This window comes from Somniosus microcephalus, chromosome 33 (assembly GCF_052327205.1).
Source record: "Somniosus microcephalus isolate GS21.2 chromosome 33, FLI_Smic_1.0, whole genome shotgun sequence".
Lineage (NCBI taxonomy): Eukaryota > Metazoa > Chordata > Chondrichthyes > Squaliformes > Somniosidae > Somniosus > Somniosus microcephalus.
Window position 1 is genome coordinate 19,750,130 of NC_141019.1, and position 25,873 is coordinate 19,776,002.

At 46.8% G+C, this 25,873-nt stretch overlaps 1 protein-coding gene across 4 annotated transcripts in view; it reads left to right on the plus strand.

Moving 5' to 3' along the window:
- Positions 1-25,873, plus strand: part of LOC147096989 (nuclear receptor subfamily 4 group A member 1-like) — a 92,837-nt gene that overhangs the window by 10,566 nt on the left and 56,398 nt on the right. For 2 of the 4 annotated variants that reach the window (XM_085972704.1, XM_085972701.1), the window contains exon 1: positions 8,430-8,664. The exons of 1 other annotated variant lie outside the window; for it this stretch is intronic. The gene's annotated coding sequence lies outside the window, so the exon portion shown is untranslated. Of the gene's footprint in view, positions 1-8,429; positions 8,665-22,319; positions 22,479-25,873 lie in introns of those variants that run through there. One more of the 4 variants, XM_085972702.1, reaches the window with a different exon arrangement.

The window sequence follows — 25,873 nt, forward strand, 5'->3', positions numbered from 1 at the left end:
TTTGTCAGCAAAGTGTGGGACTAGAGCCAGACTACAGTAAGGTCCATGTGGGGTTACTGTGGCCTCACGCATTGTCTGAGGCAACAGTTGTATTAGTACCAAGTTTACAATCTGCCCACAAAGTATTTAAATAGTATAGCTTCATTTTTTTTTGCCCTAATCCTAATAGCAGACATGACTCCAATGTAACAGCTTGTCTGCTGAAGTAACTAAGAATAAGAAAGACTTGCATTTCTATAGCGCCTTTCACGACCACCAGACGTCCCAAAGCGCTTTACACCCAATGAAGTACTATTTGAAGTGGGGTCACTGTTGTAATGTAGGAAATGCAGCAGCCAATTTACACACAGCAAGCTCCCACAAACAGCAATGTGATAATGACCAGATCATCTGTTTCAGTAATGTTGGTTGAGGGATAAATATTGGCCAGGGCACCGGGGATACCTCCCCTGCTCTTCTTCGAAATAATGCCATAGGATCATTGAAACATACAAAATTCTTACAGGGCTTGACAGGGAGGATGTTTCCCCTGGCTGGGGAGTCTAGAACCAGGGGTCACAGTCTCAGAATAAGGGGTCGGCCGTTTAGGACTGAGATAAGGTGAAATTTCTTCACTCAGAGGGTGGTGAATCTTTGGAATTCTCTACCCTAGAGGGCTGTGGAGGCTCAGTTATTGAGTATATTCAAGACAAAGATCGATAGATTTTTGAATATTAAGGGACTCAGGGATAGTGCAGATGAGGTAGAAGATCAGCCATGATCTTATTGGATGGCAGAGCTGGCTCAAAGGGCCCACTCCTGCTCCTAATGTTCTTGTACATCCACCTGAGAAGGCAGATAGGGTCTTGGTTTAACATCTCATCCGAAAGACGGCACCTCCAACAGTGCAGCACTCCCTCAGCACTGCACTGGAGTGTCAGCTTGGATTTTTGTGCTCAAGTCTCTGGAGTGGGACTTGAACCCACAACCTTCTGACTCAGAGGCGAGGGTGCTGCCCACTGAGCCACGGCTGACACAAATGTACAGTCCGCACTTGTTAATTCAAAGTTAAAAGGAATTGACAGGAGCAGACAATATCTCCGTTTAAAATGTAATCTTGCCTTTCTTTTACATCCGTATCATTATTCGTGGGGAGGGGTGATTATTTTGTGTTGGATGTCAGTACTGAAAACAGGAAACACTGCAAATACACGGCAGGTATTGACATCTGTAAAGAGAAAAAACAGGTTGATATGTTTTGGGAGGAGGTCCAGCATCTCGTGAAGTGGTGCGCCGATAACAACCTGGCCCTTAACATCAAGAAAACCAAAGAAATCATTGTGGACTTCAGGAAGTCTAAAGGCGGAAGTCACACCCCCATCCACATCCATGGGGCTGCGGTGGAAAGGGTGGACAGCTTTAAGTTCCTCAGAGTCCACATCACGGAAGACCTCTCCTGGTCCCTCAATACCTCCTCTCTGGTGAAGAAGGCCCAGCAGCGCCTATATTTCCTAAGGAGGCTGAAGGGATGTAACCTGTCACCCCTGATCCTCTCTAACTTTTACCGCTGCACAATAGAGAGCATCCTGACGAACTGTATCACAGTATGGTATGGCAGCTGTAGCTACTATGACCGGAAAGCCCTGCAGCGGGTAGTCAAAACTGCCCAACACATTACCGGCACCCGGCTACCGACCATAGAGCACATATACCAGAAACGCTGTTTACGGAGGTCACGGTCCATCATCAAAGACCCTACCCACCCCAGCCACAGTCTGTTCGCCCCCCTGCCATCTGGGAGACGCTACAGATGCATTCGCACCCGAACGACCAGATTTAGGAACAGCTTCTTTCCCAGGGCTGTCATCCTACTGAACTCCACAAATAAACTCTAAAGCCTGCACATCTGCCAATGCACTTTATTATGTTTATGTTTATGTTAATGTATTACAAGCCAAATGTATGTTGAATGTTTAAATGTCTTAATCTAAATGTACACTCTCGGGAGCCGCAAGCCTACATTTCGTTGTACTGCACTTGTGCACTAACAATGACAATAAAGTGGATTATGATTATTATTGTTATTATTCATCAGTCTGTCTCTGAAGAATTATGTCATGGTGGTGTTGCAAGTGACACGATGCTAGAAAAAGGAAAGAAATTGCATTTCTATAGCGCCTTTCACATCCTCAGGACATCCCAAAGCGCTTTACAGCCAATGAAGTACTTTTGAAGTGTAGTCGCTGTTGTAATGTGGGAAACGTGGCAGCCAATTTGCGCACAGCAAGATCCCACAAACAGCAATGCGATAATGACCAGATAATCTGTTTTTAGTGATGTTGGTTGAGGAATAAAGATTGGCCCGGGACACCAGGGAGAACTCCCCTGCTCTTCTTCAAGTAGTGCCTTGGGATCTTTTACATCCGCCTGAGAGAGCAGACGGGAGCCTCGGTTTAACGTCTCCTCGGAGAGACGGCACCTCAGACAGTGCAGCACTCCCTCAGCACTGCACTGGGAGTGTCAGCCTGGCTTTGTGCTCCAGTCTCTGGAGTGGGGCCTTAAATCATTTATATCATAATTTGTATCATTACCCATGTGTTTGTAAACAAGTGGGAAAAGGTTTGGGAGGAAATCGTCTTCTTGATGGCAGCTTTGCCTGCTTAACAATTGGGATCATTGTCTTAATTTATTTTAGCAGCTTTAGTGTATCCTATTCATGTCCATAAAGGTTGTTAAATGATGACATACTTGTGAAAATGAGAGTGAACTCTTAGTATAATGCGCTACTTGGCGGTTAGCCAGTGTAGTTTAATAAAGGAAGACACTGTGTATAAAACTGAGAAGCAAAAGTGTGTCTGTCTCCTAGGTTGTAAATATTACACATTCAAACTGATGAGGGGTTCTGATGAGTGTAAATACGGAGAAACTCTTTCCACTGGCAGGAGGGTCGGTAACCAGAGGACACAGATTTAAAATCATTGGCACAAGAACCAGAGGGGAGAGGACCCAACGTTCCCTTTAACCCTTTAAGCAGCACGGCCACGCCGCACGGCGCTTTGCAGATCCCGCGCAGCCGGCTCGCCGGCTTTTAAATAGATTTTTGAATGGCCTGCGCGTCCCGTTAAAGGGGCCAAACAAAAAATGAGAGCGAACATTGGAGAGGATGAGAATTCTTTTGACGCACCGAGTTGTCGTGATCTGGAACGCGCTGCCTGAAAGGGCGGTGGAAGCGGGTTCAAGAGTAACTTTCAAAAGGGGAATTGGGTAAATACTTGAAAAGACAAAATTTGCAGGGCTGCGGGGAAGGGGCGGCGGGGGGGGGGGGTTGGGGGGGGGGGGAGTGGGACTAGTTGGAGTGCTCTCGCAGAGAGCCGGCACAGGCACGGTGGGCCATACGGCCTCCTTCTGTGCTGTATCATTCTGTGATTCAATGAAAGGGGTTGCTTATACTGAGCCCTGCAGACCAGTGGGTTCCACGTTCAGTCCCTGGTCTGTGTTGTATCAGCTGATCTTAGCTGGGGCAACAGTTGGGGCTTTACAATAGCCCTTGGCACTCCTGGTGATACATTACTGACACTCTTCCTGAATAGGACTTTCACAGCTCACCCTTAACGACTAGATTTCCTTCTCCACCTTTTTTTTTCAATTGAAAGTTTCAGCATCCTTTAAATCTTTTCATGCTACCCACCCGTATTGGGCTGGAGAGTGCCAGCATGTAAACTGAGCCCATTCCTTCGCTGCTTAGCAACCAGTTGCTAGCAGGTCCGTGAGAGTAGCTGTGTGTTAAGTTGCCCTTTTAATTTCCCCCCCACACCACCCCCTCTCCCTGTTACAAAGCATTTCGAACTCTGCCAGGCCCCACCGCTGTGACGGATAGTAACAGGAATTCCTGTGTAAGTAAACGAGCGCAGTGTACTGCTGCACCAGCTAGCTCGCTGCTGTGCTAATCTGGGTGAATCAGTTGCAAGGACAACGGTGCCGCCCTATCATGGGTGACAGGCTATTTAAAAACCAAAGTGACGTCAGGCCTCATCAGCAACAAGTTTTACAAGCAAGGGTAGATTCGAAGTCCCCAGATCACGTGTCGTTTTATTTTAAGTATCAAATCTGGTTCAGTTCTCAAGGTGACTGCATGTTACGCGTTTACTGTGTCTGTTATTAGAGCTGGGGTATAGAGTTCATCTATATCACAGCCAAGCGGTAAAACAGGTGCTTTCATCGGACCTTGACTACTATTGTTTAGTAGGAAAAACATACTTTAATCACCCGATATGACCCAATTCACGCCAAGTTGTAAAAGGCTGAGGGGTGACCTGATAAGAGGCCTTTAAAATTATGAAGAGGCTCGATAGGGTAGATGTCACAGAGTCACAGAGTCTTAACGGCACAGAAGGAGGCCGTTCGACCCATCGAGTCCGTGCCGGCTCTCTGTAGAGCAATCCAGTCAGTCCCATTCCCCCGCTCTATCCCCGTAGCCCTGCAAGTTTATTTCCCTCAAGTGCCTATCCAGTCTCCCCTTGAAAACATTGAGTGTCTCCTCTTCCTCCGCTTCCGTCGGCAGCGAGTTCCAGGTCCTCACCACTCGCTCCTCACATCCCCCCTGTATCTCTTGCCCAATACCTTAAATCTGTGTCCCCTGGTCCTTGTACCATCAACTAGTGGGAACAGCCTTTCCCCATCTAGCCTATCCAAACCCGTCATAATCTTGTACACCTCTATCAAATCACCCCTCAACCTCCTTTGCTCTAATGAAAACAAATCCAGCTTCTCCAACCTTGTAGCTAAGATCCCCCATCCTCGGAACCATTATGATAAATCTCCTCTGCACCCTCTCAAGGGTGTAGAGAAAATGTTTCTACTTGTGGGAGAGACCAAAACTAGAGGTGATAAATATTAGATAGTCACTACAGGAAACTTTGTGCTATCCGGCACCGACGGGACTGAGCTGTTGCCGTCCCATCAAAACTGCCGGGCAAACCAGCGCTAATGTTGAAACATACGGAGATTTTGAGCTCCGTATCTGGCAACAAACCCTGTTGCTTAGCAACAGCTTCTAAACAGTCGGCCGTACCTTGCAAGCGTCTCTGTAGCGTCTCTGTAGCTTAGCAACAGCTTCAGCGAGACCTTGCAGAGCTTGACTGTTGAGAAAAAAGCAACGAAAAGAAAAAAAAACTAACGAAACGGCTCCTGATTTTTGCCGGTGGCTCGAGCATTCCGGACATTTAGCCTCCGGATAACACAAAGTTTCCTGTAATAAATCCAATCGGGAATTTTAGGAGAAATTTTACCCAGAGAGCGATGAGAATATGGAACTCGTTACCACAAGGAGGCGAATAGCAGAGATGCATTTAAGGGGAAGCTGGATAAACACATGAGGGAGGAAGGAATAGAAGGTTATGTTGATGGGGTGAGATGAAGAGGGGTGGGAGGAGGCTCGTGTGGAGCATAAACACCAGCATGGACCAGTTGGGCTGAATGGCCTGTTTCTGTGCTGTACATTCGATCTAACTCAATGTAATACATTGGCTATCTGGTTGTGCTTCACTGGAAATTGTGATGGCAGTGGGTCATTTCATTGACCTTTCCTCACGAGGATCGGGGATTGTGTCAACATTTGACGTCAAATTCTGAAAAGGCATTGATAAACTGCTTTGTTTGCTTGGTATAGTATCTGCGGCAGGTGTCCAAACTATAGCCAGCAGTCAACACGTGAGCTGGAGCGTAGCTGGAGTGTTTGCTTCCTAAAGGTTTATTATGTAACAAATATGGGGCGCTGTAAGCTTAAAGGATCCCATTGTGGACTGCACAGTATCTCTGGATCATAATGTGAAAATTATAAAGGCTAATCTTGCAGGGTCCATAAGAACATAAGAAATAGGAGCAGGAGTCGGCCATTCGGCCCTTCGAGCCTGCTCCGCCATTCAATGAGATCATGGCTGATCTTCTGCCTCAACTCCATTCACCGGCCCTATCGCCATATCCCTTGATGCCCTTACTAGTCAGAAATCTATCGACTTCTGTTTTGAATATACTCAATGACTGAACCTCCACAGCCCTCTGGGGTAGAGAATTCCAAAGATTCACCACCCTCTGTGTGAAGAAATTTCTTCTCATCTCAGTCCTGAATGGCCTACCCTTTATCCTGAGGCTGTGGCCCCTGGTTCTAGGCTCCCCAGCCAAGGGAAACATTCTCCCAGCATCCACCCTATCAAGCCCTGTAATAATTTTGTATGCTTCAATGAGATCCCCTCTCATTCTTCTGAATTCAAGAGAATACAGGCCTAGTTTACTCAATCTCTTCTCATACAACAGTCCCGCCATCCCAGGAATCAATCTCGTGAACCTTTGTTGCACTCCCTCTATGGCAAGTATATCCTTCCTTAGGTAAGGAGACCAAAACTGTACACAGTACTCCAGGTGTGGTCTCACCAAGGCCCTATATAATTGGAGTAAGACTTCTTTACTCCTGTACTCAAATCCTCTTGTAATGAAGGCCAGCATACCATTTGCCTTCCTAATGGCTTGCTGCACCTGCACATTCACTTTCAGTGACTCATGTACAAGGACACCCAGGTCCCTTTGAGCATCTGCATTCCCCAATCTTTCACCATTTAGGAAACATAGAAACATAGAAGATAGGAGCAGGAGTAGGCCATTTGGCCCTTCGAGCCTGCTCCGCCATTCAACGAGATCATGGCTGATCATCCAAACCCTGGCACCCGGTCCCTACACCGACAGCCATCCCACCCAAGCCCTATCCCCATAACCCCGCATATTTAATCCCCCCTAACACTAAGGGTCAATTTTTATCATGGCCAATCAACCTAACCTGCACATTTTTGGACTGTGGGAGGAAACCGGAGCACCCGGAGAAAACCCACTCAAACACGGGGAGAATGTGCAAACTCCACACAGACAGTCACCCGAGGCCGGATTTGAACCCGGGTCCCTGGCGCTGTGAGGCAACAGCGCTAACCACTATGCCACCGTGCTGCCCGTTACTCCGCCTTTCTGTTTTTTCTACCAAACATTGATTGCAAACCTATCTTCCTCATCATCTCAGCAGTGGCTCAGTTGGTAGCATACTTGCTATCTAAGTCAGAAGGTTGCGTGGTTCAAGTCCCTCTCCAAGAACTTCTGGCACAAAATCTAGGCTGGCGCACCAGTGCAGTACATGAGGGAGTGCCACACGGTCAGAGCTGCTGTCTTTCAGATGAGATGTTAAACTAAGGCCCTGTCTGCCCTGGAATTAAAAGATCTCCCAGCACTAATTGAAGAAGAGCATGGGGAATTCTCCTGGCCAACATTTATCCCTCAGCCAGCATCACTAAAAAAAAACAGATTGCCTGGTCATTATCACGTTGCTGTTTGTGGGAGCTTGCTGTGTGCAATTTGGCTGCTGCGTTTCCCACATTACAACAGTGACTACACATCAAAAAAGTGTAAAGTGCTTTGGGACATCCTGAGGTAATGAAAGGCAATACATAAGTGCAAGTTCTTTCTTCTATGTAGCCTTTTCAGCTCTGAATACTAATTATTATTAATAAAGGCACTCCCTCCCACCCCCACCCCCAGTGGTGTTTGCATAACTTCCGGTGTCAGCTGTGGCTCAGTGGGCAGCACCCTCGCCTCTGAGTCAGAAGGTTGTGGGTTCAAGTTCCACTCCAGGGACTTGCGCACATTAAAGCTAGGCTGGCACTCCCAGTGCAGTGCTGAGGGAGTGCTGCACTGTCAGAGGTGCCGTCTTTCGGATGAGCCGTTAAACCGAGGCTCCCGTCTGCTCTCTCAGGTGGACGTAAAAGATCCCACGGCACTATTTCGATAGAACAGGGGAGTTGTCCTGCCCAAGATTTATCCCTCAACCAAATCACTTAAAAAAAATGATCTGGTCATTTTCACATTGCTGTTTGTGGGAGCTGTTGTGTTCCCACATTACAACAATGATTACACTTCAAACAGTATTTCATTGGCTGTAAAGTGCTTTGAGACGTCTGGTGGTCGTGACAGGCGCTATAGGAATGTAAGTCTTTCTTTTAGGTAGCCTTTACGTAAGGCTAATAGGTCTTAATAAAGGCAGCTCCACCTCCCCAGTGGTGTATGTATAACTTTCCACCACTGCAGATAAGCTATGCAAACGTCACGGCGATGCCTGATCTAAGTATAGCTTTCTGCCGGGCCTGGGTGTGTGCAGGTGGGGGGACATCCTTTCTCTCCCCGGAATCCAGCAGCTCACCTGGGTGGCTATCTTTAGAAACCTCCTGTGCGTCAGTGGAGCTCCGCGCACGTCACCGCGCCGGCCCCGCATTCCGTCGCCAGCCATTGGCTCAGCTCCCCGACGGGCCCCGCCCGCGGGCCGGGCGGCTGACCAATCGCAGCGGGGCCGCCCCCCCCCCCCCCTCTCCCAGACGCGATGGATGGTTCATTACAGTGAAATTGACAGGAGTGATTCCCAGAAGCTGGGAGCTTGTCAGTCAGTGTGCGAGGCTGGCAACCCACAAAAAAAAAAGTGCCTCTGATCTGCGGCAGCTTCAGCAGGTGGTCCCAACCTGATACTACTCTTGCATAGCTGTGCAACTGAAAACATCCACTGGGATTTTTAAAAAAAAATCTATTTCTATACATCATTTTGATCTGGATTCTTGTAAAAAAAAACAAACACAAGACAAATATACATATCGCAATCAGGTATGTATTGCCAATATAACTTCTTCTCTGCTTGCTTTGAAAAATTGCATCTAGGGGTACATAAATCATTTTTTTTCAATGATTCACCCCGAGGGGACAAGAAAGTAAAGCAATGTTAAATATATCTTTTGCACGTGTTTTTTGTGTGTTCTTTTCTGTTTTGCTTTTTCTTTTGCTTAAAATCAAAGGTAACAAAACAAACATGTATTTAGGGCATATTTTAAGCGGGGTTATATGTGTATTGCACAGAAGTTTCATTTGCTAATGTTTTATAAATGTGTCTGCGTTTTTGTGTAGAGTTCTGTTCAATTGTAGATGCAATTATAGGCAATAAGAAAATGTGTTGCTTCAGAAGCGAATGTGGGTTAAGCCTAGCAACTGTAAAGCTCCTGATTTAGGTTCAGAAGGTTGTGCAGACCCGCTCCCGATTAGCAGGTGGGGGGTAGGGTTTGCAAAACAATGTTAGGAAAGAAGGATTGACCTGTACAAGAGATAGGGTCAGCAGGGACGAGAGCACTGACAGTTACTAAGGGATAGGATCTTCAGATGCTGCAGCCTGAATTCAGGAGTAGCAGAGCTGTCAAATTCTGAAAATGAATTGCATTCAAATGTCGGGGCAATCCCTGTGCCCACTCTTTCTGGCTTTAATTAGGCAGGAGCAACTGTTAATTTTTATACACTTAAAAGTTGTGGAAAATGCATTGTTACAATGGCAGGCTTTTTACTCCAAAGCCCCCAAATAGTGCATAAATCACAACTTTGAAAAGAATGAGATAGATATCTTCAGCAAGGTGGTCTCCAGAACAGCTGTGGGACTGGTCAGAAATCAGTGAGATGTGCCAGAGTCTTATTTTTAGACTCGGTCTTTTTGCAAAAGATGAGCAGCATTTCTTTCTTCCTGCAACTCTCTTCGCTTTCTCCCGAAGGCAGTGACTCACGCTGCGTTACCGTTCCTCGGGCACTGGTTGGAACTCCAGTATGTCGTCCAAGTAGCCATTTGTGAGCCCAGAGCTGTGAGAGTTGGCCAGCCATTCAAGCATCGATAGTATCACACCGTAAGCCCGATCCTGTCCTGACCCGGCATCCACCCATGCATACTTTCCAGCAGGGATCACAGGAGTGGGAATCCTGGCTGGTCTCCCTCCCTCCCTCAGGAATGTTCTTCCACTCCAACTCAGATCAGCTAACTCGATGCAGACTGGGGGTTTAGCCTCCGACCTCCCTGGTCTGTACGGCTTAATATCACAACAGTGATACTTTGAGCATTGAGCCATTAAATTGCCTTGGGCAGCATTTCCATTATATTTGCAACATTGCAATAAACCGGCTAATAAAATTAGACAGCAGTTAAAAGAACAGAAGGTGATCATTGAATATTTTGTTTAGAATTGGGACCACCCCTGTGGTGGAATGGAATTTTGCTATTCCAACAGATATAAATGATTAAAAATAAAAAAATTCAAAAGGACATGGCTGTGTGTCTAACCTTGATATATAAAATATATTTCAAAATACAAATATGCACAAGCCAAGCTATGAGAGGAAATATTTATTAATTATGAAATCCAGGGTATGTGATGTGCAGAATGCCTGTTGGTCAGAGGGGACAAGGCCTGCTGACAAGTGTAAATCTAAAGCAGATTAACAGGTGCCTTTATAGCTAATAATATGATACCCATTGCCACTTTGATCGTGTGTCTGGTATAGCAATGACATTTATTTTTAAATCGTTTTATTGACTACAAAGATGCAACGTGATTTAAAAGTGTCGAGTCTTTCAAAAAAAGACAGCCACTGGCAAAGTGTGGTGGCCCAGAATTTGCAGCCCATGCAACGTCGGGTTTAATGGCACTCGCCGTTGTTAATGTGGCGAGGAAGGGTCGTGGCGTGAGTTGCGAATCGCCACAGGTTGCTGCTGCCGCCGCCAGTTCATGCACCCGGAGATTTGCAACACAAACGTTTTTTGGGCTGAAGGGCGGGTGGGGGGGGTGGGATAAAAGTCTAACTAACGGGGCTCGTCGCGAGATGCCCCACCCCAGTAAATTCTGGGCCATTGTGTTCGTTTTCGATGTTTTGTTGCAGCACACACCATTGTGGGGTGTGTGGAGGCTCACCTCATTCCTGTAGCTATGCCCCCATACTAGTAGGTAGAGTGGCCTGGCGGGGGGGGAGGGGGGATCGCGGCGGGGAAGCGGCAGTGCCCATGTTGGCATGCTGGCACACTTGCTCGCCGCGCCAGCGTCCCACGCCACCTCCACGGTGCCATCTTCAACAGTCGCAAAGAGCTTTTAGACTGCAGGTCCTGCTTTCTCGTTTCACTGGGCTTGATTTATTGGGTCTCGCTGAAAAGAATAAAAAAACCAATTCGTTGCAAATTTTGGAAATCGGAAATAAAACTCGAAAATGCTGGAAGTGCACTTCCGATCCATTGGCATCTGAATGTGAATGTTTTTGGATAGAAATCCTTCGTCAGAAAAAAATCTCGACCCAAAATGTTAACCGATGTCATTGGGTACAAATGGTTATATTTTTTTTCCATACCCCTGGTAACCTTGCAACAAAACAGCTGGCACCCCTCCCATTGGGGAATGCCTTCGAGCATTTTAGAAGGGTGTGTGGGGAGGGGGGGGAGAGGAAGATGCAAAGATGGCTGGTGAGAATGATTAAAGTGGAAGGGGAGGGAGGACCTGTTAAAGGGTTCCGTTTGAATTTGAAGGAGACAACAACAGTTTTTTTAAAAACCTATACGTCTCCATCGTGGTCGGGACAGAAAATATAAATGGACCTTAAACGAGGAGGATTCTCATTTAAAGCACTGAATGTGAGGCTATCGTAGCCCTAGGCTGAGAGACGGGCTGAAACCCCCTTACAAATCCCCCCACTCCCCAATTCTGATAATAAATTTGTTGTGGGGAACTCATTGCAAGAATGACAGAGGAGTAATCAGACTTGAGACATATTCCTGCAACCTGCCAGGTGGCGACAGGGGAATGGTGCGGGACGTGAGAATTGTAGTCAATTGTTCGAAGGGATTTAAACCATCGTGCAGTTTAAACGTGGTGGGGGTGAAATTGGACACGGGCGGCGCGGGGGGTGGGGGGAGGGGTGCAAATCGAACGGAATCGCACTTTGCCGACTGTTATACAACACGCCCGATATCCAGCTCAATTGAAGTCAACTAAACTGAATAGCGGGCGGAGCGTATAATGGGCGATCGCCGCGATACCGGTCTGTTTTTGCGTCCTCCGGCCATGTCCAATTTCGCCCCCGCGCGGCTTCTTTGGCGGGTCCGGGCAGGAGTGCCGTGACTCGCTGAGAAAGCTCTCCGTCGAGGCACATCCCTTTTTCTTTTTAGCAGCCTGCAGAACCAACGGGTTTTTTTTCATTGAACGAACTGGAATTGCAAACCTAGATGAAGCAAGCTTTTGCTGAGGTGAGGTGGCGACAGCCATAAGTAAATAATGGAAGGTGTACAGCGTCAGTGTATGTTAATAGAGCTGTCCTCGCGACCACCCATCTGGAGAAGGGAGCCTCAGCAGTAGAATCCCTTTTAACATGATACGGTCGATCAGCTTGACTCTTAACACCCTTCATCAGTATCCACTCGTTAGATGAAAACGAACAGAAATAGACTGATTTTTATCGCTCCACCATTGGCGGCCGTGCTGAGGCCCTGAGCTCTGGGATTCCCCCCCTAAACCTCTCCGCCTCGCTCTCTCTCTCTCCTCCTTTAAGACGCTCCTTAAAACCTACCTCTTCGACCAAGCTTTTGGTCACCTGCCCTAATTTATCCTTGTGTGGCTCGGTGTCAAATTTTGTCTGATAACGCTCCTGTGAAGCGCCTTGGGACGTTTTACTACTTCAAAGGCGCTATATAAATGCAAGTTGTTTTTGCACTAGCTTATAAAGGGAGCCCGATGGTGAGATTTGCCAAATGTCAGTTTCACTTTGACTTTATCAGTGAAACATATATAAAGCCATATGGTGTATCGCATCAGTATTATGTTGTGTTGCACCAGCATGTCAAATTCCTCTGTTGTATTTTCTTCCTCGTAGTCCATGTCAGTATGTCAGTATGTCCACTGTTGTATGGAGCACTTTACCCTGAATGTAGTTCAGCAGGTTTGCCGGCTGAATTGCTTGGAGTGGGAGGGTCCCAGCTTCGGGGCCCCATTTTTAGGTGACCCAGGAGTGCCTTGTTGACGATGGCACTGGGAGCCAAAAGTGGGAAAGTGTTTAAATAATATCTCACTCGGACAAAACGCCGATACTTTTTTCTTCAGCACACTGGCAGCGGGCGTCAAGTGTGTCATTGATAACGCCCGGGTTTGCTGTCGACCACAATGAACCACAATGATCTCATTACCCCAGTTTAGTGAGAGATGGTGGTGCCTTTCCTGAATAAACCAACAAGGAGACACTGGGTTGCCCCAGTGTCATCAAACAAAAAAAACACACAAAATGCCCCCTCAAGGGGCAGAACTAATAAGGAACGACGACACAAAACAAAACAAAGGAAACTCATAAAATTAAATAATAATATTATTTCCAGTGTCCAGTATAGACTCAAGCGTACGATAGCTGTGAAACATCTCAAGCCGTCTTTTGTCTCCACTAGTCCTATCACCATCTCGTCTGGTTTTGAATACCTCTTAATGTCTCTTCGCTTCTCTTTTGTTCTTTCACCCCCATTTCCCAACCCCCAAACTGGCCTTTTAATCGGTTTCATTTCCTGTGTTTTCTCTCAGTCCTGACGAAGGGTTTCGACCTGAAACATTGACTCTATTTCTCTCTCCACGGATGTTGCCTGGCCTGCTGAGTTTTCCCAGCGTTTTTCTGTTTGTTATTATAGACTCAAGCGTACCGGCAGACACCACGTGCTATGTGATTATACGTCTGGTTTAGACAAAGTCATAGAGCACTGCGCACTGTTCTGGTCTCCATATTATAAAAAAGGATATAGAGGCGCTGGAGAAGGTGCAAGAAAGATTTACAAGGATGATACCAGAACTGAGAGGTTATACCTATCAGGAAAGATTGAACAGGCTGGGGCTCTTAGCTCAAGAAAAGAGAAGGCTGAGGGGTGACCTGATCGAGGTCTTTAAGATTATGAAAGGGTTTCGATAGGGTAGACGTAGAGAAGATGTTTCCACTTGTGGGGGAGACCAGAACTAGGGGCCATCAATATAAGACAGTCACATAAATCCAATAGGGAATTCAGGAGAAACTTCTTTACCCAGAGAGTGGTGAGAATGTGGAACGCGCTGCCACAAGGAGTGGAGGTGAATAGTATAGATGTATTTAAGAGGAAACTAGATAAACAAATAGAAGGATATGTTGATAGGGGGAGATCAAGTCGGCTCTTGTGAAGCATAAACACCGGCACAGACCTGTTGGGCCGAATGGCCTGTTTCTGTGCTGTATGTAATTCTGTTCTAGCACAGAAGGGGACTATTCAGCCCATCACGCCCACTCCTGCTCTTCACTGGTGCTGTCGACATTAACACCATTTCTCAGTCGTTTCCTCTTCAAGTTCTTGTTTAATTCTCTGTTAAATGTTGTGACTGGCTCAGCCTCACCTGTGGGAATATATTCACAGTTTAACAAACCGCTGCATGAAAAAGTTGCCCTTTAATGTCAGTCGTGCCTCAGCGGGTAGCAGTGATCACCTACTGAGTCAGAAGGTTGTGGGCTCAAGCACTGCTCCAGAGACTCGAGCTCGTGATCTAGGCTGACACTCCAGTGCGGTACTGAGGGAGTGCACCCTTGCTTTTTAAAGTATCATTTTTTGCCAATTTTCTCCTCCGCAACACCTCCCCCTCCCCCCCCCCGCCGCCCACCCCCTCCTAAATCATTGACCCTTGCTAGAGTATGGTTCCCTGGGTGCCAGCAGTCCCCCTGTACCTAACCCGAGTGGCTCTTCTTCATGTGTGCGAGGCGGTGAGTGTCGGTGAGCCATTCCACCATGGGGGCCATCACAGCAGAGTCTCACCGGACATCATCCACGCGCATACATTTTCCAGAAGAGGTTGCTGGATAATAATCAGGAGCAACACTGCAGTTGTACAGGGCCTTGGTGAGATCACATCTTGAGTATTGTGTGCAGTTTTGGTCACCTTATCTGAGGAAGGATGTTCTTGCCATGGAAGGAGTGCAGCAAAGATTCATCAGACTGATACCTGGGATGTCAGGAGTGACGTATGAGGAGAGATTGGGTCGATTGGGCTTGTACTTGCTGGAGTTTAGAAGAATGAGAGGGGATCTCATTGAAACGTATAAAATTTTGACAGCACTGGACAGACTAGATGCAGGAAGGATGTTCCCGATGGTCGGGGAGTCCAGAGCCAGGGGTCACAGTCTAAGGATAAAGGGTATGCCATTTAGGACAGAAATGAGGAGGAATTTCTTCACCCAGAGAGTGGTGAACCTGTGGAATTCTCTACCACAGAAGGCAGTTGAGGCCAATTCATTAAATATATTCAAGAAGGAGTTGGATATATTTCTTAAGGCTAAAGGGATCAAGGGATATGGGGAGAAAGCAGGGACAGGGTACTGAATTTGGATGATCAGCCATGATCACATTGAATGGCGGAGCAGGCTCGAGGGGCCGAATGGCCTACTCCTGCTCCTATCTTCTATGTCTATGTAACACTCCCGGCTTGTGCTTTATCCCCTACACGCCCCTCTGCCCCCCCACCCCTGGCCCCGGCACCCCCTTGCCTACTCTAGGGGCCTTGAGACCAACGATAGTGCACCTCAATCTCCACCAGTGCAGCCCCTGGGCTGACTCAGCATAGACTGAGGGTCGGACTTGGGACCCTCCTAGTGCGGCTTAGCACTGGGCCAGATGGTTAGCTTTGCCCAGCAAGCTCGTGGGGCGTCTTTTCTCAGTACAGTCTTAAGATGCCGGTCGATGACCCGCCTGGGTGAGTTGGAGGATAAGGATGGGAGGGATAGACCACGTGGCACGCAACCGATAGTCATAGAGTCATAGAGTTATACAGCACTGAAAGAGGCCCTTCGGCCCACCGTGTCCACGCCGGCCATCAAGCCCTGTCTAATCTAATCCCATTTTCCAGCATTTGGTCCATAGCCTTGTATGCAATGGCATTTCAAGTGCTCATCTAAATGCTTCTTGAATGCTGTGAGGGTTCCTGCCTCTACCACCCTTTCAGGCAGTGAGTTTCAGATGCCAACCACCCTCTGGGTGAAAAAGTTTTTCCTCAAATCCCCTCCAAACCTCCTGCCCCTTACCTTGAATCTATGCCCCCTGGTTATTGACCCCTCTACTAAGGGGAAAAGTTCCTTTCTATCTACCCTATCTATGCCCCTCATAATTTTGTATACCTCAATCAGGTCCCCCCTCAGCCTTCTCTGCTCTAAGGAAAACAACCCCAGCCTGTCCAGTCTCTCTTCATAGCTGAAGCGCTCCAGCCCAGGTAACATCCTGGTGAATCTCCTCTGCACCCTCTCCAATGCAATCACATCCTTCCTATAGTGTGGCGACCAGAACTGCACACAGTATTCCAGCTGTGGCCTAACTAGCGTTTTGTACAGCTCCATCATAACCTCCCCGCTCTTATATTCTATGCCTCGGCTAATGAAGGCAAGTATCCCATATGCCTTTTTAACCACCTTATCTACCTGTCCTGCTGCCTTCAGGGATCTATGTACATGCACACCAAGGTCCCTCTGATCCTCTGTCCTTCCTAGGGTCCTACCATTCATACCTAGTGCTCTGCTGCTAAAACGCCGCCACGTCCTTTTAAAGGCACATGCTGTACTCGGCACATTTTGAGGTGAATTAAAGGTAATTGTTTCTCTGTAGACTGCCAGCTGGTCGTGACGCGAAGGCTCCTCCCCAAGGGCAGATACACCAGCAGGAATTATTCGCCTCCTTTTTAATGCCTTTTTTAAAAGAGCGTTTGGCACCTGGAATAAAATCTGACACGTTGCGCACGGTGCCTCGAAGCTTGGATATTTCATTTCTTATTACATGATCTTGTTGCACAGGAGGTGTTTTTGCATTTCTGATTTTGCATTTTGTGCCCGTTTCCTTCACAGTCTCTCTCAGCACCAAACCCGCTCGCCACCACCCCATGCCCCCAGCTCAGAGGGCAGGCTAGAAACCTCTCCAAGCTCTTCGCCAGTGCAGCCATGAGGAGGACTGTGAGAGCAGCCCAGGGATAACTTGGCTTTTCCCTTCCTCCTTGGGTGGGAAATGCCCGGAATTCACTCAGCACCTCTGCCTATACCGCTGTCCTCTCTCTCTGTAGAACCCTCACTGGGGCTTCACAACCCTGCTGCTTCCAGCTCATCATTTATGGAATCTGTAATTATCACAATATGCTGATGTGTCTAACACAACACCAAACAATTTGCATTTAGACAGCGCCCTTAATGTAGTAAAACGTCCCAAGGCGCTTCACAGGAGCGATTATCAAACTAAATTTGACACCGAGCCACATAAGGAGATATTAGGACAGGTGACCAAAAGCTTGGTCAAAGAGGTAGGTTTTAAGAAGCGTCTTAACACAGGAGAGAGAGGTAGAGAGAGGCGGAGAGGTTTAGGGAGGGAATTCCAGAGCTTAGGGCCCAGGCAGCTGAAGGCACGGCCGCCAATAGTGGAGCGATTAAAATCAGGGATGCTCAAGAGGCCAGAATTGGAGGAGCGCCGATATCTTTGTGGGGGGGGGGGCTTTAGGGCTGGCGGAGATTACAGAGATAGGGAGTGGACGAGGCCATGGAGGGATTTGCAAACAAGGATGAGAATTTTGAAGGCGTTGCTGGACCGGGAGCCAATGTAGGTCAGCGAGCAGGAGTTGGGATAGGGGCAGCAGAACGAGACCGAGCTTTTCAACGCATGTATTTTTAAATGAGTGTAATGCTAACTTAACATTTTTATGATGGCTTTAGCAGACAGCCAGAAGAGAAACTGTTTCACATTTGAACTGACCTACATAACTCACTGATAACTTGATCATTGATGGGTTACCAGATCAAGTCAGGTCACGGGCGACATGCTTTCCTCAACCCCATGGTACCGTCCTATTTTGTGTATGAGGTGTGCACAGTGCTGTGTTCCGAAGCACTATGTGTTTGAATGATTGGTGGCATAAACTCTGGTGTAGAAGTTGCATCAATGTATAAGTCATCTCCCTGCATTAAGAAGATAGAGGATTCTGCATGAACTTGTATCTAGCAGTTAAAGGAGAACCTCATCCAGGGTGTGTCAGTGCAGAATATCTAAAGTACTTTAACCCTTTTCATTTCCCTGGCTCAACTTACATTGTTTTCCAACCTCTTTGACGGGCATGCTACCAGCCAGTCTCGGTCCAGGTTATTAACCCTTTCGGCTTCTCGTTGGCATGGCGAGGAGTGACATAGTGAAGGTCGCCATGGTGATGTCCAGTGGCAGGCTTGACATTGGTCTGCATTCAAAGCAGGACGCAACGGTGATATGGCTTCACAAATTCAACCCTGGCAAGCGGTTCCTGGGAACACTGAAAGATTTTGAGGAACGATACTTGTGGTGTCGGTGGACGGGTTGGAGCTTTGACGTGGTCTCCATACATACAATGATGGCTCATTTTGATTTTCTCCCCTCGTCTCCAGTGAGGCACTGACTCTTGCTGGCCAACTGTTCCGCTGGCGTTGGGTGTCCGCCAGTGTTACACCCAAGCGGCCATTCCTCACGGTGTGACTAGACAGTGAACGTCGGCGGGAGATGCGACTGTGAGGGCCACTGTGGCCAAGGACAGTCCTGTCTTCATCCAAATTCCGCACATGTGCAGCGATCCAGGAGGAGAGACGGGAAGAAAATTGGCGGGGTGTGGCAGGAGGGTGGGTGGGGCGGTGAGGTTGAGGAAGGAACAGAAATACCATTCGGTGCGGTTAACTTGCTTTTTAAGTCCTATGCTGCAGAGCATTCTCAAGGTGTGCTAGAAATACCAGGCAGGACTAGAAACACTTCCCCATCACTTACCCAGTGAGGGGAGTGCCACAGATCTGATGCACAGCGAATTACAAGCCACACAATTCCAAAATAGTCTTCGGGATTTGTTTGGAGACTTACGTGCAGCTCCCCATCTGTAATTTACCTTGATAGCCCCTAGATTTGCTTTTTTTTTCTGAATTAAGAAACCCTGATAAAGGGTCAAGGCCATGGTGCCGGAGACTGCGAATGTTGAACAGGGTAGGAGATGAGGCAAATGGAGAAGTAGTGATTAACTATTAGAAGGCAGTAGATTGCAGAAGGAAGGGACATCTAAGGAAAGTAAGGAGTCCCACAGTTTTGAGGTTTTGGGAAAGAATGAAAGTGCAGATTATGGTACAATGAGCTTTCATTTCAACCCAGCGAGGAGGCGGCGTGTTTCAAAATGGTGTATTAGGAATACGTGTAAACAGTTCCATACTGAAATCTGCAGAGCTCCCTAATGGCAATGGAAGAAGTTCTGTCAATCATTATTAGACATGAGTCAGTGTGACATGTTCTAAGAAACCACAGTAAAAGCCACTCACAGCTAATGGCTCACCGCTGTTTCTCTGTTTATCTCGTAACCTGTTCGATAATGAATGTTGCACTCGGCAAGAAGTCCTTGCAATCTGATTTTTTTTTTTAGATAGGAGAGAGTTATTAGTCCTTGCCAGTTCAAGATATCAAGTGTATCGTGCCCTTTTTTTTTAGAGGGCATAGTACATGCCTTTCACATCACTTTGTATACATCTAAGGTGATATTTTGGCTGTTCATGCAGTAACCCATCCACTGTTTACTTGTGCTATTGCCAAGGGAGCCTCTTCCTCCATTTTTGGAGATGGTTTCGATAACTAGGCACCATCTTAAAGGGGACTCGGAATGACACAGACAGCACATTAAGTTCCGTGCCTTTAATTTTTTAAAAGCTGCGTTTGCTCACATTATCATTTAACAAAAAACCTTTGCTGTCCTATGAGGAGAGATTGAGTAGATTAGGCCTACATTCTCTAGAGTTTAGAAGAATGAGAGGTGATCTCATTGAAACGCGAGAGGCTTCTTCGGCAGCACCTCCCGAACCCGTGACCTCTTCCACCTAGAAGGACAAGGGCAGCGGGCGCATGGGAACACCACCACCTCCAAGTTCCCCTCCAAGTCACACACCATCCTGACTTGGAAATATATCGGCCGATCCTTCATCATCGCTGGGTCAAAATCCTGGAACTCCCTCCCTAACAGCACTGTGGGAGCACCTTCACCACACGGACTGCAGCGATTCAAGAAGGCGGCTCACCACCACCTTCTCAAGGGCAACTAGGGATGGGCAATAAATGCTGGCCTCGCCAGCGACGCCCACATCCCAGGAACGAATTTAAAAAAGTACAAAATTCTTAGCGGGCTTGACAGGGTCGATGCAGGGAGGATGTTTCCCCTGGCTGGGGAGTCTAGAACCAGGGGTCACAGTCTCAGAATAAGGGGTCGGCCATTTAGGACTGAGATGAGGAGAAATTTCTTCACTGAGGGTGGTGAATCTTTGGAATTCTCTACCCCAGAGGGCTGTGGAGGCTCAGTCGTTGAGTATATTCAAGACAGAGATCGGTAGATGTTTGGATATTAAGGGAATCAAGGGATATGGGGATAGTGCAGGAAGGTGGAGTTGAGGTAGAAGATCAGCCATGATCTTATTGAATGGCGGAGCAGGCTCGAAGGGCCGAATGGCCCACTCCTGCTCCTATTTCTTATTTTCTTATGTCTTTGCAGTTGTGAAATGAGATGAAAAACTGTTAAAAAAAAATTGCAAGGGAAACAAACGGAACTTTGAGATCACAAAGTTCCTGGGGATTTCTTTTAATCAGCTGGTGGGACGCACGCTTCTGGGGAAGTAGTGGCCATTGTCGCAGGGGTGGGTTCTACACAAGGTTGTCAGCTCCCAGAGTATTTACAACCAGCAGTTTTAGAGTTAAACAGACGCCGACCGAGCCACATGTGGTAAGTATACAGAGAGCTCCCTGCGTAACACTTAGGATTCGTTTCACTATTAATCGTGGGTCAATGGTTCCCTTTATGCAGTTACTTTTGTTTACAAACACTGCATTAATGTTGTAGCAAATATCCCCATGAAACAGATATGGCCAGCAATAGGTGCCTTTCAGTTGCTGGGTAGTACGGTACGAATAGGGAAATTCCCTTTCATCCCATGCTGCAAGAGCTCAGAGATACCAGCAGGTGGCCCCCCAGTCAGAAACCCGAACAAAAGGTTCTGCTTTCTGATGCTGATAAATCTAATCCCACTTTATATTTCCAATGTACCCTTGTGCAGAATAACAGGCGTGGTTGAACCACAAAAAAGTTTTACGACTATCTGTTATTTAATGCTTCGCTAAATATAACCCAGCCACTGTTCAATCTCACCTGCTGCGCATTAAGAAAGAGAAGCACATTGGAGTGAAATAGCTGTTTTGGTTCAAAGCTGAGTTCAGTTATGATCTTCAAGTTGCCTATTTTTAGTCCGTTTATCCTTTATTGAAACCCTTGTACAAACAGAGCATTTTATGACGGCTGGTTGCGGCTTTTTCAATCTGTGCTGAAATTGATGTCAAGCACACAGCGTCAAGGCCTGGCCGGGAGTGGCTTACTGCACACTTGACTATTGTGCAGTGAGAGATTCTGTGCTTAGTGCGAAAACTCCGTTTCTATCTCAGTAAATTCTGGCTCTCCAGTCCTTTTCTTCTCCAGTTTTGCTGAGCTTCCTCCGCTTGCCACCCTCCCCCACGCTGGCACAGCAGGAGTTGGAAGCATGCCCTTGGGGAGTAAACCCATTGGCACACCAGTGCCCCTCCCTGTGTAGATTCTTATGATGAACTGGGAGCAGGCGGAGGGGGGGGGGCGCGGTGAGTGGGTATCAGAACATCAGATCATTTTTTAAAAAACAAACTGCCTCGATATTTAATATTTACCTTTATAAAGTGCCTTAGCACAACATAACGGTGGCATAGTGGTTAGCACTGTTGCCTCACAGCACCAGGGACCCGGGTTCGAATCCGGCCTCGGGCGACTGTCTGTGTGGAGTTTGCACATTCTCCCCGTGTTTGCGTGGGTTTTCTCCGGGTGCTCCGGTTTCCTCCCACAGTCCAAAGATGTGCGGGTTAGGTTGATTGGCTATGATAAATTGACCCTTAGTGTTAGGGGGATTAAATATGTGGGGTTACGGGGATCGGGTGGGATATGTGTTGGTGCAGGCTCGATGGGCCGAAATGGCCTCTATCTGCACTGTGGGGTTTCTGTGATTTCTGTGATAAATGTACCGTAAAGTAGTACATTACATTGAAGTGCAGTGACTGTTCTTATATAGGGGAAGGCGGCAGCCATTTTCTTTGTACAGCAAGCTCCCAGGAACAGCAATGAGATGAATATTCTGTTTGTGGTGCCGGCCGAGGGATGAGATCCCGCTACCAGGCTCAAACCCACAGCATCCTGTTAGCAGCTGAGCCACGCAGGCAGAATTTGGTCGAAAGGTAATTTGATCAGTGAGACGAGTGGGACACCATCCCCATTTGCAACATTTAATCTCTCCTGCGTTCCACCCTATCACAGACCGTCCCTTTTGTTCTTTCCTCCCCTCCCCGCTTTCCCTGCCTCCGTACCCGCTTGAAACCTGTTCCATCTCTAACTTTTTTTCAGTTCTGACGAAGGGTCACAGACCTTGAACCGTTTGACTCTTGTTTCTCTCTCTCCACGGAGGCTGCCTGACCTGCCGAGTGTTTCCAGCATTTGCAGTTGTTATTGGAGAAGGACACCCTGCTTGATGTGGGCAGGCCGATGAGACAGTCTCAATCCCAGGTGGCTCGCATCGTTCTCGTTTTGGTCTGAATAACTGTCTGATGGTGATGGACGTGTTTATCTCCGTTATTGCCTGAGGGAATGGGGAAGGGAACACGAGTGGTTGCTGGAGCATAAGCTCGTCTTTTGGCAGCCAGTACTGCTCCAGAAAGTCCAAGCACAGCAGAAATAGACATACTAATGAAGTATCCCCTCCATTCTATTTTTTAAAATTCATTCACGGACTGTGGGCGCCACCAGCATTTATTGCCCATCCCTAATTGCCCTCGAGAAGGTGGTGGTGGTGAGCCGCCTTCTTGAATACAACTGAGTGGCTCGTTAGGCCATTTCAGAGGGCAGTTAAGAGTCAACCACATTGCTGTGGGTCTGGAGTCACATATAGGCCAGACCGGGTTAGGACGGCAGATTTCCTTCCCTAAAGGACATTAGTGAACCAGATGGGTTCTTAATCAATACTGAAGGGGAATCAAGACCCAGATGAAGGTGCTGGGTGAACAAGTTGCAAGTTTGCGGATAATACGAAGATTTGTGCGAGTGTGGGTTGGGGAGGACCAGGGCTCAGAGTCATTGAGCTGGAGTGCGAGTTGGAAACACTCCGACACACAAGGGAGGGGGAGGAATTTCTGGACAGTTTTATCCAGAATGCAGTCACGCCCCAGAGGAAAGCTCCGGTTCAGGAAGGGGAGGATCTTGACTGTCAGAGAGCTGGGTAGCGGGGATTTACGAGAGGTTGAGAAGGAGCTCCCGCAGACACTGGTCCTGTCTAACAGGTACGAAGTACTCGCCACCTGTGAGGACAATGAGAAAGACTGCGGGGAGGACAACCACAATGCAGACCAAGGCACCGTGGCTCAGAAGGCTGTCCAAGGGGGGGAAGAGCAGAATAGAAATGTGGTAGTGATAGGAGATTCTATAATTAGGGAGATAGATAGCATCCTCTGCAGCCAAGAATGAGAATCCCGAAGGGTGTGTTGCCTACCCGGTGCCAGGGTAAGAGATATCTCACGGCGGCTGGAGGGGAACTTGGAAGGGGAGGGGGTAAATCCAGTTGTCGTGGTCCATGTTGGAACAAACGACATAGGTAGGAACAGGGAGGAGGTCCTGCTGAAAGAGTATCAGGAGTTAGGCTCTAACTTAAAAAGCAGGACCTCGAGGGTAATAATCTCTGGATTATTGCCCGAGGCACATGCAAATTGGCATAGAGACAGATCAGGAGAATTAACACGTGGTTAAAGGGCTGGTGCGGGAAAGAGGGGTTCCTTTTCATGGGACACTGGCACCAGTTCTGGGAGAGGAAGGAGCTGTACCGATGGGACGGGCTCCACTTAAACCGGGATAGGACCTGTGTCCTAGCGGAAAGGGTAAATAGGGAGGTGGCAAAGGCTTTAAACTAGTAAGATGGGGGAGGGATCTATAAGAAACATAACCAGCCTAATTATAAACAAAACAGGAAAAGAGAGCATAGGAAAGAATAAAGTAAGGGAGGACATTGATGGCAAGGGAATAAATAGAGTTATAGAACAGGAGTCAAAAAAGATGGATAAACATAAAGTGAGAGGAAACCCTATTAAAAATGAGCTAAACTGTTTGTACAGCAATGCACACAGTGTCCGTAATAAAACAGGGGAGCTGGAGGCAATCATGTTGCGAGGAACCAGACATAATAGGGATTACTGAGACATGGCTACAGAAAAATAAGGACTGGGAATTAAACATTGCAGGGTATAACATATTTAGAAAAGATAGGGAGGGAACAAGGGGAGGTGGAGTAGCTGTACTTATTAGGGATAACATAATGGCAGTAGAAAAAAGTGACACAGATATCAGCAAGACAGAAATAGAATCCATATGGATAGAGATAAAACATAATAAAGGATCAATCACACTAATAGGCGTAGTCTACAGACCACCTAATAGTGGAAGGGAGGTGGAGGAAGAAATATGCAAACAAATTAGGGAAATGAGTAAAAAACATAGAATAATAATCATTGGGGATTTCAACTACCCCGATATTAATTGGACAGAAGAGGTAGGTAAAGGGGATAAGGGAATGGAGTTCCTACAACGTGTACAGGACTCCATTCTAACCCAATATGTAAAAAGCCCAACAAGGGAGGATTTGCTATTGGATCTAGTAATGGGGAATGAACCAGAACAGATAAGAGAAGTAAAAGTAAGGGAACATCTAGGCAATAGTGACCATAATATAATACGCTTTAAGATGATAATTGAGAAGGACATACGTAACGAAAACCAGGGTAATAGATTGGAGAAAAGCTGATTTTGAGGGGCTGAGAATAGAACTAGGGAAAATAAAATGGGCAACAATATTGGCAAACAACGATGTAGAACAGCAACAGGAAACATTTAAAACGGTGTTCAACAGAGTGCAGGAACAATATATTCAGCTAAAAGGAAAGAAAAAACTAAACACTAATGAGACTGCATGGATGAATAAAGCCACAAGGGAACAATTGAGGGTAAGGAAAGAGGCATACATTACGAACATAGACAGCAGGGGAGTGCGTGATAAGACAGAATACAAAGAGATTAGGAGAGAAGTCAAAAAACAATTAGGAAGGCAAAGAGGAACTATGAAAATAAATTATCAAGGAACATAAAATAAAATAGTAAAATCTTTTACAGGCACATGAATAAAAAAAGGAAGGTTGGGATGGGAATGGGGTCATTAAGGGATAGACAGGATAATACCACAGGTAATGACCGTGAGATAGCAGAAATATTAAATAATTATTATCTTCAGTATTTACCAGGGAGATAGAACAGGTGGACATGACATTGGATGATGAGATTAGTAATGAGATAAGTACATTTCAAATAAAAAGAGGGGATATATTAAATAAACTAATCAAACTCAAAAAGGATAAAACCCCTGGTCCGGATGGATTGCATCCATGCATTTTAAAAGAATCTAGGGAAGAGATAGCAGAGGCATTACTACACATAATTAATAATTTGTTAGAAAAAGGTGTAGTGCCAGAGGACTGGTGGATAGCTAACGTAATACCGATATTTAAGAAGGGGTATAGCACATTATAGACCAGTCAGCTTAACATTGGTGGCAGGAAAAATAATGGAATCCCTACTAAAGGAGAAAATAGAAGAACATCTCGAAACCAAAAATATAATAATGAATAGTCAGCATGGATTTTAAAAGGGAAAGTCTTACTTGACCAACCTCATTGAATTTTTTGAAGAGGTAACAGAGAGAGTAGACAATGGTAATGTAGTAGATGTAATTTATCTAGATTTTCAAAAGGCCTTCGATAAAGTACCCCATAATAGACTAATGAACAAGGTCAGAGAATGCAGAGTCAGGGGACAAGTAGCAGAATGGCTGGCTGGCTTCAGGACAGAAAGCAGAGAGTAGGGGT